The sequence below is a fragment of the Rousettus aegyptiacus genome, unplaced genomic scaffold (assembly GCF_014176215.1).
Source record: "Rousettus aegyptiacus isolate mRouAeg1 unplaced genomic scaffold, mRouAeg1.p scaffold_m13_p_5, whole genome shotgun sequence".
NCBI classification, from domain to species: domain Eukaryota; kingdom Metazoa; phylum Chordata; class Mammalia; order Chiroptera; family Pteropodidae; genus Rousettus; species Rousettus aegyptiacus.
In genome coordinates, this window is record NW_023416308.1 from 27,361,020 (window position 1) to 27,375,616 (window position 14,597).

Below are 14,597 nucleotides of genomic sequence, written 5' to 3' on the forward strand. Positions count from 1 at the left end.
ACTGTTTGCAAGTTTCTTAACTAAGTCTCAGGATAAAAACTAGAGATAAAAACTGAAGTTTTTCAAGTTAAAACTAGACTGAATGAGATGAACTAATCTCAAAGATACAGCTCTCTAAAGGATTTACAGAAAGAAAAAAATTAACAAAAATTTAAAAAGCATCAGTGAACTCTGGACTAGCTTTAAGTGGCCTAATACATGTACTTGAAATCTCTGAAAAAGAAGAGGAGGGACTAGAAAAAAATATTTAAAGCAATAATTTACAAAACTTTTCCAATTTTGTTGAAAACTATAAAGCCACAAGTCTAAAAAGCACAATCAACCCTAAGCACAAAAAAATATGGAATACTACAAGACAAATAATTAAATGGATTAAAATTGGTGATGATAAAAAGAAAATCTTAGAAGCTGTATGAGGAGGGGAAAAATCATTATTTAAAAAGATAACAATGATTTTTTTTGTCTGAAACAATGAAATCAAGAGGACAATGTAGTTATATATTTTAAGTACTGAAAGAAAAAATAACTCTAAACCTAGAATACTATACTCAGTGGAAATATTTTTCAAAATGGTATACAAAAGTTAAAATAATGCATCATCATAAGACCAAGCTATAAAAAATGTTACAGGAAATCCTTAAGGCAGATGAAAAATAAGGCCATGTAGATATATAGATATACCCAAAAGAATGAACACTACTCATCTTAGTTAAGACTTATGTATATATACATACATATATATATAAGATTTTTTTTATTATTAAAATATCTTCAATGGATAATTGGCTGTTTAAATAGAAGAATAAAAGTGTAACATGAAGGTTGTAACATATGTATATGTAAAATATTTACTAACAAAAGACAGAAAGGGAGAATTGGAAGTGGACTGCCATAATAAGGTTCTTATACTATACATAAAGTGCATAATGTCGCTTGAAGGTAGACAGTAATAAAGATGTGTATCAAAAAAATCTAACAAACATAGTTACTAAACCAATAAATAGAGATAAAATGAAATACTAAGAAATATTCAATCCAAAATGAGGCAGGAAAAAGGGGAAAAAGAAACAAAAAATGAATAGAATAGAAAGCAAATACTAAGATGATAGACTGAAACACTATCTTATCAATAATTACATTAAAAGCAATGCTTTAAAAACCTTAATGATAAACCAAATTTATCAGATTGAATAAAAAAGCAAGACTCAAGTTTATATGCACCAGAAAGGCAAGCTTTAACTACAAATTCACAAATAGATTAAAAATAAAATGATGGGAAAACATATAGTATGCTAACTTTAATCAAAAGAAAGCTGTGGTATCTATATTAATAACAGACAATCCATTAAAAAGCAAATTATATTACTAGAAGTAAAAAAGGCACATTTTATAATATAAAGGAATCAATTCATCAGGAAGATACGACAATTTTAATGTTTATGCACAAAAAACAAAACTGTAAAATACACAAAGCACAAACTGGTATAACTGAAAGGATAAATAAAAAAAATCCAAAATTATAGTACATTTCAACACTCTCAATAATTAATAGAATAGACCAAAAGTCAAAATGAGTATAGAAGACTTGAGCAATGCTATCATCCAACTTGATGTAATTGATAATTATAGAACACTCCGCCCAGCAATAGTAAAATAAACATTTTTTTAAATGCATATGGAATATTTATGTCTATATTTAAGGCCAAAAAAACAAGTCTCGATAAATTTTTTAAAAATCGAGTCATAGAAATTCCGTTCTCTGATGACATTGGAATTAAAAAATCAAAACAACAAGATCTCTAAAAAATGTCCAAATACTGCAAAACTAAATAACACACTTCTAATTAACACATGGAACACAGAAAAAGTAAAAAAGTGTATAAGACAATATTTTGAACTAAATGAAAGTAAGACATCATTTCAAAATTTGTAAGATGCTGCTAAACCAGTACTGAAGAGAAAATTTGTAACACTTAAGTACTTATTTTAGAAAAGAAAGTCTCAAATCAATTATCTCAGCTTCTACCTTAAGAAACTAGAGAAGAACAAATTTTTAAAAAGTAAGCAGAAAAAAATGATAGAAGAGAGGGCACATTTTCCCAAGTTGGTGGGGGAGACCAAGCCCTGCACTGAGAGAAGAGAATCCTTAGGCAGAGAGCGTAGAAAAAAACTCAACGCACACACCAAAGTTAGAGTCAAAAGGAAAGCTTATTAGAAAAAGGGATAAAGCTCCACAGAAGAGTGTGGTCTCCTCTCAGAGACAGAGAGTGAGAGGGACCAAGAGAGGCTTGGAAAGACAGTGAGTAGAGGGCAGAGTGTTCAGGGAATTCAGTTTATATGTCATTTTTTAGTTCCTGTGAGTTGTTTAAATAACTTTGCTAACCCATTTCCTTTGCTGTGGACATAAAGTGAGAAAGGGGATGGGTATGTAGTGTGAAAAAGTAAGAATATGTAGTGTGAAAGGCCTGCTGGCAGTTCCTAATCTTTAATCCATAGGTTCCCCATGGTTTTAGTCATAGGGAATGACTTGGTTCCCCATTTTCCCTTCACGGGTGTGGGGAATGGGTTGTTAGCAATCTAGCAAAAATCTTGCTTCATTCTGAAGGTGTCCTTCGGCATGGCTGCAGGGCTGATCAGCACATACCAGTCTCTGAATGCGGCTTGATTATTTTTTATTTATTTATTTATTTTTAGGCCTACAGCACCTGACCTTCCTAGGTGGTCTCCCATCCAAGTACTAACCAGGCCCAACCCTGCTTAGCTTCCAAGATCAGATGGGATCGGGCTTGTTCAGGGTGGTATGGCCATAGATTCCTGATTAATATTTTTAATTCTCTTGCCTCTTCCCTACCTTAAAAGAAAATAATAAAGACCAGAACAGAAATTAATGAAACAGAAAACAAAAAAATAGGAAAAATTAATAAAAGCTAAACCAGGTGCTTTGAAAAAATCAATTGTATTAAGCATGCTTTTTTAATTTTCTTCATTTCTCGTGCTTTAGTATATGAAGCTTTGCTGATTCTGGAGAGACTACCCTCCCAAGACTATCCAATTTCTAGAGATAGTAAACTGCCTATAAAGTGTACCTTTCATTTGAAAATCATCCCATCTAGAAACCATACTCCAATCATGTTTTTTATAGGACTCTGATAGGACTCTCACATTCTGCTCATTATTTTCCTGCCAGGAACCAGACAAGTATAGACAGACCCTATACCTCAAGAGTCTGATGAAATTATTGAAACTTTCCAATCTTAAACCTGCTAACACTGCAAAGGAAAGAAGGAAAGAAGGGAAGGAAGGAAGGAAGGAAGGAAGGAAGGAAGGAAGGAAGGAAGGAAGGAAGGAAGGAAGGAAGGAAGGAAGGAAGGAAATGATTTCAATTTATATCTCATACCAGATACAAATATTGACTGAAATAAAATTCTACTAAATGTAAAACCTATAACTGCATAACTTCTACAACAAAACGTAGACATTTATGACCCTGAGTTAGACAGTTTTCTTACTTACAGCATCAAAAACATGATTTGCAAAATAACAAATTAATAAATTGAACTTCATTAAAATGAAAAACTTCTACCTTTTGAAAGACACTGTGAAAAGAATTAAAAGACAAACTTCAGATGGGTAGAAATATTTTTAAATCATTTATCTGATAAAGTATTTACACTCAGACCATATAAAGACTTTTAAACTTAATAATAAAGAAAAAATCCAATTAAAAATAAAATAATTGAACTGACATGGATAATACAGATAGAAATAAGCACATGGAATGACCTTCAGGACCATTAGTCACTAGGGACCATTAGTCACTAGGGAATTACAAATTAAAACCATATGAGATATCACTACATGCCTATTAGAATGGCTAAAGTTAAAATCCTTGCTATCCTAAGCATTGGCAGGAATGTGGAGAAATTCGAATTCTTATACACTGTTGGTGAGAAGGTAATATGGTACAGTAATATGGTACAACTACTTTGGAAAACAGTTTGACAATTTCTTAAAAATTAAACATCGATGAAACTATTCCACTGCAAAGTATTTTTCCAGAAGAACCAGAATCATATGATATAAATATTTGTCCACATATGTTTATAGCAGCTTAAAGTTTAATAACTAAAAACTAGAATCAACCCATATCTTGATTGAATAATAGATAAATGGATGAATAAACTGTGGTTCATACAATAGGACACTTCCCAGCAATAAAAATGCATTCACTACTGATGTACTTAACATGAATGAATCTTAAAATAATTGTGCTCATTTAAGAATTCAGACAACAAAGAGCAAATGCTATACTTTTCCTCTGATACAAAATTCTAGGAAATGCAAACTGTGCTGAAAGAAAATGTATCAATGATTATCTGGGGCCCAGGCAGGACTAAAGGTGTGGAGGAATCAAGAGAGAAGGGTCACATAGGAAGAAGAGCAAAGTTTTGAAGATGATGGATACTTTCACTATCTTGAAAGTACCTTGATGGATACTTTCACTATACCATGACAGTTCCATGGTATACACATATGTCAAAACTTATCAAATTATACATCTAAAAACAAAAATCTACAAAGGCACTGTTCTCAGGCTTTATAGCAAGTTCGATTAACCAATCAAATCATAAATAGTGTATTCTATAAGTTGTTTCAGAAAACAGAAACAGAAGCAACAATCTTCAAATCATTTAACAGGGCTAATATCACCCTGAAACAATACTAGAACAGGATAGCATGAGAAATGAAAAAGATAGATTTTGGGTAGATCGATACCTTGGCTGTGGGTCCTCTGCTGTAGGGAGTGGGGGGTGGGATAGCGAGGGGTGGGGGGATGCCTAAAAGGACCTTCAGCAGCACCTCTCATGCAGTTGGATTTACTAGGGTCAAAGAAAAGCGCTCTGGCTCCAGGGACAGGGGCAGACTCAGTTCCCTCAGCTGCATGTGCTCCAGCTGTTCTACTCTTGATGTTTACTAAGCAGCCAACTGTTTAGAGACAATTTAATTGTAACAAGCCTCACAGCTAAGTGTTCTTTTATTAGCCCAAATGGAGTCCCATGCGTCAGGAGGGGCCACTTTCCCCCAAGTCCCTTCCATTCCTTCCCTATTAAAGTGAAATATGGCTTTAATATAGTCACACCTGGTGGAAATGCTCTCTTAGCAGCCCTGAATGCCCACCCTCCCCCATTTAAGGCTGCCTCATACTTCTTTATTCCTCAGGGCTGGGTTTTGCAACTTTTTGAATGATTAGATTAGTTTTAAAGCCAGTAAAAGCATAGCATACGAAAAGCAAAATCACTGTCAAAATCACTGGCACTTACGTGCTTTGGAGCTGACTTTAGTCATAATTTAAGTTAAAAAAAAGGAGCGGGGGATAGGTGTTGAAAACAAATTTTAGAATTTCTTTATTCGGTATATGTTTGGGGAAACTGCAGAATAAATGACTTCCAAATTTATGTTTTAATGTCTCTTGGGCTCCTGAAGTATAGACAATGCTACCGTGGGCCAGAACGTGTTGATCTTACTCTGTGGGAACGGCATGGCATGGGGACGAGGGGGACTGTTAATAAGAAAAAAAGGCCCAAACCTCAACTTTTACTCTCAAAGGTAAAGTAAGCTACTAGGAGTAGAAAACAGAACTCATTCAGTAAGCATGTCTCAGATAAAATGTTTCATGAGCTCTCTAAATAATTTCTAAACACTCTCACACTTGGACACATCAAGCTACCTATGAACACACAGAGCTCCACTGCACTGGGGAACTAAATATTCAAATACATTCAAATCTAAGATTCATTTTTTTATTTTATTTTATTTTATTTTATTTTATTGATTGATTGATTGATTGATTTTGTCTATTCTCAATTATGTTGGCAAAGTTCAGAGCAGTTGATAAGACGTGAAGGTCATACGGCTCTCATCTCTGACTCTAAAGTCTATGTTCTTCATTTTTGTGCTATAGCAGTGAGTGAGAATACATTTTTAAAAATTTCTTGACAAGTTCTTAATCTAGAACTCCTTTCAATACTTCCAGCCTCCTCCTGTTTTTGAAAGAAGTCAAGAAGTCAGGAGTATGGCTGACTCAATATTCGGTAGCCCTCCACATTCCACATCATACATATTCCTAAAAAGTTTTATCTACTGGCCCATATCTTCAGTCCAATATAACTTTTATGGTTGCAAAGTTCAAAATATCACCCACTCTCACCTTAAAATACTACAGGGCTTTATGGAGATTTAAGGTCTACAGGGACCAGCAGGTATCTTTGAGTTGTGCCTTGCAAAATTTGCTCTAGTTGGATTTTCTTCCTTAGTTTGAGCTGCTCTTGCTACCAGAAAGACCACGAAGTAAAAAGCAAAAAGAAAAAAGACTGGTGAAATCCAAGTACCTATTGAGAGAGAGAGAGAGATTGCAAGAGAGAGAGAGAAGAGAAGGGAGAAGAGAGAAGAGAGAAAGGAGAGAAAGGAGGGAGGGAGAGAGAGAGGCAAACAGAAAGGGAGAGATTGTTAGAAGTCAGAGAAATTCTTTTGATTTACTATCTGAAATTGAAGCTTCAGGTCAAATTCTATACTTCTTTTTTCACTCCATCCTCCCTGCCCTCTTCATAGTTTTATTGAGATAGAATCATCCATCATAAATCTACCTGTTTAAAAGGTACAATTAAATAAGATTTAGTATATTCACAGATACATGTAAACGTCACCACAATCAATTGTGAACACTTAGTTACTTCAAGAAGAAACTCTGTACCCTTTAAGTATTGTCCCTTATCTGATCCTCCTCCAAGCCAGCCCTAAACAACTGTGAATTTACTTTCTGTCTCTATAAAGTTTCCTGTTCTGAATTTTCATGAGAATGAAATCATATAGTATATGGTATTTTGTAACTGATTTTTCTCACTTAGCATAACGTATTCAAAGTTTCATTTTTATTCTAGCCATCCTAGTGGGTGTCAAGTAGTAACACATTGTGGTTTTGATTTACATTTTCCTGATAACTAATAATGTTGAGCATCTATGCATGTGCTTATTGTGTTGTGTACATATTAGCCATTTCTATATCTTCCTAGAAGAAATATCTGTTCAAATCCTTTACCCCTTTTTAATTGGGTTAATTGCCTCTATTATTAATTTGTAAAAAAAAAAAAAAAAAGTGTGTATTGTAGAAAGAAGTCCTTAATCAGATACATGATCTGCAAATATGTTCTCCCATTCTGTGAGTTACCTTCTCGCTTTCTTTGTGGAACCTTTTGAAGCATAAGTTTTGTTTTGATAAAGTTTATTTTTTCTTTTGCTGCCAAAGGTGTCTTACTTAGGAATCTTTTGGAAATTCAATGTAATAAAGATTTATTGCTATATTTTCTTCAAGACTTTTATAGTTTTGCCTCTTACATTTAGATCATTGATCCACTATACTCTTTTTGGATATGGTATAAATAAAGGTCCAACTTTATTCTTTTGCACATGGCTATCTGGTTGTCCCAGCACCATTTATTGGGAAGGCTATTCATTCACTACTGAAAAGTCTTGGCATCTTTGTTGAAAATCAGTTCACCATAGATGAATGGTTTTGTTCCTGCTATTTGAATTACTATTAGTGGTCACTTGTTTTCAACCTAAAGATCTAATCTTTAATATTTCTTGTAAGCTGGATCTGTTAACAACAAGTTCTCTCAGTTTTTATTTATCTGGAAAGTATTAATTTATCTTTAATTTTTTTAACAATAACTTTGCTGCATATAGGATTCTTGGTTGACAGATTTTTCTTTAAATGTTTTGTATATTTAATTCCACTACTTTCTGTCCTCCATTATTTCAGTAGAGAAGTTAGTTGTTTATCATTCATTATCACTAACAACACATCTGAAAACAGAAAAACAATATTTTTACATGTAAAAAATCTAAAAATAGAAAATTTAAGAAAAATGAAAGCCTAACTCCCATTTTTTACTTTTATGAAAAAGTTGCTAGAAATATGATTATTAAAATAACTGACTATATCAAGAAAGTGAATGAATGTAGATGAGCAGTAAGAAAGAGTCTAAACATTATAAAAATCATATCTAAGGAAAGTACCAGGCAACAGCTGCACAATAATACTGAGGAAAGGGCATTCTAAATTGAAAGAAAAGGATTGTGATCTTATAAGGAAGGGCTCTAGCACAGAAATTGGTACTGTAACATCTACAGGTAGGATTGAACATGTGGAAAATTTTATAAAGTAATGATTTTAAAATATAACAAATTTAAAATGCTAAATATGCACATATGATAAATGACAGTTATCTAATATACACAACAAACTCTTACATTTTAATAAGAAAAAAATCAACCGAATTTTTAAAAAAATGAACCAAATATCTTATAAAACACCTCATCAACGAAGATATACAAATGGCAAGTAAGCATGTAAAAAGTTGCTCCACATCATATGTCATCAGAGACAATGAATTAAAACAATGATGAGATATTACTACACACCTATCATTATGGCCAAAATCTAGGATACAGACAACATCAAATGCTTTTGAGGATGTGGAGCAACAGAAACTCTCAATCATTGTTTGTGGAAATGCAAAATGGTATAGCCACTTTGAAGGACAGTTTGAAGATTTCTTACAAAACTAAATACATTTTTACCATATGATCCAGGAATTGCTCTCATTGGTATTTACCCGAAAGACTTGAAAACTATGCCCCCAACAAAAAAGAAAAAGAAAAAAAAACTGTACATGAGTGTTTTGTAGCAGCTTTAATTATAATTGTCAAAACTTGGAAGCAACTAATATGTTTTTCAGTAGGTGAATTAATAAATAAACTGCAGTACATTCAGACAATAGAACATTATTCAGAGCTATAAAGAAATAAAGAGGCATAGAGGAATCTTAAATGCATATTACTAAGTGAAAGAAATGAATCTGGAAAGTCTACATACTACATAATTTCAACTATATAAAGTGCTGGAAAATGTAAAACTCTGGAGACAGTAAAAAGAGCAGTGGTTGTCAGGGGTTAGGGTGGGGGATGGATAACCAGGTAGACCACAGAGGATTTTTAGGGCAGTGAAAATGTTCTGTATGAAACCGTAAAAATGAACATCTATCATTACACATTTACCTAAACCCATAGAATGTGCAACACCAGGGATGAACTGTAATGTAAACTATGGGCTTTGGGTGATTATGATGTGTCGATGTATGTTTATCAACTGTAACAAATGTACTACTCTGGTGGGGGATATTGATATTAGAGTGGGAACAAGGGTTATATGAGAAATCTTTGTACCTTCCTCTCAATATTGCTGTAAACATAAAACTATTCTTAAAATAACAAAGTCTTGAATATATATTTAAATATATAAACATATTAAATATATTTAATATTATTTAAATTAAAATATATTTAATTATATATTAAAATATATTTACTACATAGTTATTAAATATATTTATATATCTGTTTAATATATTAATATATTAAATATATATTTAATAATGTGTATATATGTGTGTGTGTGTATATATATATTTTTCCTTGATCTAGCCATAATTTTTCTCACTGGTTTTGTGAATCAATAGATGCATTTTATTTCATTTAAAAAAATAAAACTAAATATGGATGAAACAGAAAAGAATTTATTGTTATTTTCAAAAGAAAAGCATTCAATAGCCTGGTCTACCCCCTTTCTACCTCATGCAAGCATTAGCCATGTTTAATTTTTTGTGTTTCTCAAACATGTCACAATCTTTCATTCTCTGGACTCTGCACACACCCATTTAAATTTGTCTGTAGCATTTTTGCCACTCCTTTTTTTATATGCTCTCATTCTTTTTATTTGAATAACTTACTTAGCCTTGTGATCTTGACTGAGAAATCTTTCTTCCTGAGATGTCTGTTGTATGTTTCCATAGTACCTTGTCATGAATACCCATTCATGGATAATTGTTGTTTGGTTATCAGACCTCTCCAATAAAACCTTAGACTCATGAATGAGCAACTCTTCACACATTGTCTGGCACATAGTAGGTGATCAATAACTAATTATTGAGTATATGAATAAATCTTTGAATGACACATAACATTTTTAGTGTACTACAAAGTTAGTCAATAAAGTGGGGATTTAGTCAATAAACATTTATTGTATACCAGTAATTTGCAAAGCATGACAATATAATAGATAAAAAATAGTTTTTAAAAGTTTTTCTTCTTTTCCTCCAAGAAGTTTTCATTACAATAGGGGTAAAGAACAGAAATATTGTTAAAGATAAAAATATTCAGGTGTTAATTGAGTCAGGACCAGCTTACCTCAAGATTCTACACAGGCCATGAGTGTTATGATCCATAAAGATTCCTCTCATGTTCTTTATGAATGGCAGCAACATCCTAAATATTAGAATCCAATGTAGTTGTCTGAGGTTAAGAGAGGACTGTACTCTGAAATTAATATGTAAATTTATTTAGCTTCTATTGATTCCATTGGAAGGTAAAAAGTTTACCCCAGCAAAAAGGATACAGCAATATAGTTTAAAGAGTCAACATCTTAGTAGAAATATTCCTTGGATTTTCAGAGTTACTAAGAAAGGGCTAAAGCACAACAAAGCTGGCCTTCTTATTAAGGTCTTTTAAAAAGAAGCTGATACACAAACACCTTTTTGGTCTTTGTCTCTGTCAGAATAAAATTTCTTCTTAGACAGATGGCCAATTGCTAAATGTCAGGTTAGCTTTGGGACAGATTAATTCAGATGGTGTCAACATAAATAACCGATGATTCGTGGAAAACCAAATCACTCCAAAACAAAACTGAAATATTTTATTATAAGCAATTTTACTTGCAGATCATATTTCCTGTGTTATTCTTGTACTGTTTCATTTTTGTTATTGCTACTGATATTTACATGTAAACAGGATCTCTGTTGCTTAGCAATTCATTATTTCTGTTGTTTCTTCTTTGCTGAAATTTATTTAGTACTCTAGCAGGGAAGAGAGCTGTCTCAATCCTCTCCCACCTACAAAATGTACCCCATTTTCAAATCTGAATGTAAGTTTTTTGTTGGAACAATTCATTCAAATGTTCTTCCAACTTATATTTGTATTCCAGTTCTTAGTGAACAAGAGTAAAAGATCGTTGCATTTGGTCATCGTTGCTTTCTGCCTCACTTAATTTGTGATTACTGTTTACTTGTTTTAGTCACTGGAGGCCTCTGAAAGGACATTCACTAAAGTATTTTTGTAAATTGAGAGAAATTGGAAGAAAATAGTTTTTATCAATATGGAACTGGATAAATATATAGTTAAATTTATCATACAAATATACAATGAAACTATTGTAGAACTGTTAACATTGTTATAGATCTACATATATTAAAATGAAAAAACGCCAAGAACGTATTAAAAAGTGGGCAGGGGGAGCAAGTGGAAATACAACAGGCATAATATGATCTCATTTATATGTAAAAAATGGTTTATGGAGGAGTTTAGATAGATCTGCTATCTTTCATTTTATACCCTCTGCATTATTAATTGTGTGTGTGTTTAATACTACAGTGCACTTGTATTACTTTTATATTTAAAACAAAAAAATATATATACAATCAATGACAGGCTCTTATTTGCTAATTTTTAAAATTTTCCATAGTCATGACAGCAGTAGCAATGTCCAACCATAAAGTTATGGGAAGGCATTCTTAGTATACTACAAATTAACAGAACTCAGGGGGACTCTGTGACAGAAATTCTCACAGTCATAAATGTACCTAATCTGTAAAGTCTGCCAGGATATGAGAACCCAAGGTTTAAATGATAACTTCTTACATTATGGAGTGTACAACCAAAGGATATTGAACACTGGCTATGGTGCCAGCAAGGGAAATGAAAGAACAAGGTTTCTGCATTGTAATGGCTATTCATTTATCTTTCTTGCTCAAGTGAAATAACAGTTTTAGACACCTGAGATAACACATACAAATCAATTCCTCAACTACCCCCCAAAATGCTGCCCCACCAAAAATTAAAAAAAAAAAATATATATATATATATATACAATACAAGAAGACAATTTTCCAGTCTATGCAAATAAACTCAGCTCAGACTAAACCTAAATTTTTATCTACCAAAATGGCAATACAAATTAACTTTCCACTTCTACTTTCCCCTCTATGGGTCATTTTGGGTTCTAAGCTGACATAAGTTCATCAGACATATGAGGACCACCAGGACCATTATACAACTCTGATAGTTTTTCAATTTTACAAAAGAAGGAAAAATTTAAAGTGTGGTTATTATTCACCGTTAACAGTGGTTATGAGATTGGCAGAATAAGATTTAGATCTTTGAGCATCCGCTTAAGAGAAGGAGGCCATATGGCACTGCACAAAGAAATCTGGACTGAAAGTCAGGAGAATTGAGTTCTAGTTCTGGCCTTATTGATCTAAGTGATCATAAAATAAACATTTTTTTCTGGGCCTTAATTATTTTTTACTTAAATTATCTGGAGCTAAATCAGATGGTGTTTTACATTCTTTTCGATTCTATGAAAGAGTGGTTCATGATGATTTCACATGCTTTTTTGTTGGCTGTCCTAAATTCCCCACAGGTAGTGTCACTCAGGTCTAGTATCCTTAGGCAGGGTATCGCATTCTAAAGTTACCCCCCACCCAATACTCCCTACCCTTCTTGCCATTAAAAACTCTCATCTTCAATTACATTCAGTCAATTATCTTGCAAGTTAGATTTGCTAAACCAGGTCATGGTAAATTGCTTGCCCGATTAGGACAGGGTTCTCTCTTCTCTAAAAAAGTTTAAATACATTGGTCTTTAAAGTCTCATTTTTCCATAAGATATTATGAATCTATTTATGAACTCTGTGTTTCTCAAACCAAGAAAATGAGTGAAAATTTATAGACTTTTGATGAAGCAACACAAAATTGAAGTGTCACCAACTCTGCACTACGTAATATTAACCCAGTTTCATTAAAGAAAATTTTTAAAAGTTATAGGAAAATTAATCACCTAGAAGCAATAATTGCTACACATTGGGGATCACCCCTTGAGTCAGTCTGATGATTCATTCTGGGGCCAGCTTGTTGCCAGTGTGACCATAAATAGGCCATCCACCACAGCAGTGGGAAAGTTATTCAGTATATACAGAGCTATGCAACTGAAAGGATTCACTCTTGTTCTCTGATTTGCTGTTTAACTCTTTTACTTCAGCAGCTTTCATAAGTCTTTCATCATTTAGTAAAACCTCAGGAAGCTTCTGGAGGAAGGTAAACTCAGTTTTCTCCTCCACCCTTCCTTGCTTCCTTTGACAAGGAGGAGGCTCCCCACTCAGTTTTCATCCATCTCTTAGGGTAATAGGAGAAAGAAGATGATTATTGAATGTTCTTCAGTGGCATCTAAAATCACGGTAATGATTTGATAAAGGGCAAACAATTTTTATTCTTCTCTTGTCCTTGGATCGCCATTAAAAGTAGTGTCTATTCAGTGTTCTCAGGTGGCTTTCACAACTTCAATTAGAGATTATTTTCCCTTAGTTGCTTTAGGAAGGACAAGAGGAATCATCTATGTACCAGAATATTGATATTTTTGACAGTTACAGCTATATAACTATTCATAGAATTATATATATGGATATATATCTATATATATACACACACATATATTCTTTCAAGTGCCTACCTATGTGTGTGTGTCTATGTGTATCTGTGATTGTCACACCCAATGTCATGTAGGTTTGCTTCTCTATTATCTTTAAGAACTTATAATTTTGTCTTTTACATTTTTTTTTTGTGATCCACTTTGAGTTAAATTTTCCAAGATATATCTGTGTGTATATGTCTGTCTGTACTGTGTTTAACCCTTAGAATGCCATCTTATCATCCATCATTTCCTTGGCAGTGGGGTTCTACCAACTCTACCTCTTACAGTGCTCTCCTCATTAGTACCAGTGTCATCCAGATCCTCGCCTCCCTAGCTACAAACTTAAAAGGGGGGAAATAATCTATCTGATCTCCAGAAAAACTAAATTTAGGCTGGAATCTTGGCAGAAGAGTAGAAATTATCTCATGATGTCCCATTTTCATCAGTAGACATGACATTAAACCTATGGTTTTATATAAGTTTTTGTGTTCAACTCATTTTATATTGAAAGTTTGGAAGTTATGATAAATTGAATGACTTATAGAATGATCAAACTTATCATGAAATTCCTTCAATAAAAATGTTTTATATTCGGAAATATACATTATTACATAAGTGTTTAATTCTGTGAGTTTATATTAGGTACAGAAAAATGTTAGAAAATATTCCTTAGGAGTAAGCTCTCTGAACATCACAATTAGAATCAAATTATTATACCCAGACAAGTCTATTGTTTTGAACTGAGCAGATTTCATTGCATTGGAAAACTATTTAGGTGTTTGAATACAATTAGAAATAAGTGGTCTGGGAAAAGATTATAGTACTCTGTAGTGCCATGACCCCACTGCATGGTTTCTATTATCTGTATGTACACCTGTGCTATGACTGAATTATAAAAAAATAAAATAAAAATAAAAAATTGATAAGATAACCTTTAATTTTCCAATTATTACTTTTAT

The 14,597-nt window shown here is 32.8% G+C and overlaps 1 long non-coding RNA gene and 1 other non-coding gene across 2 annotated transcripts in view; both read right to left on the reverse strand.

Annotated features, from left to right (window-relative positions):
- The window catches only part of LOC107507810, a 218,058-nt gene that overhangs the window by 153,310 nt on the left and 50,151 nt on the right, over positions 1 to 14,597 (reverse strand). The window lies entirely within an intron of this gene.
- On the reverse strand, positions 2,694 to 2,812 carry LOC118603583. Its single transcript, XR_004951227.1, has one exon. It is a non-coding gene; the product is annotated as a 5S ribosomal RNA (ribosomal RNA).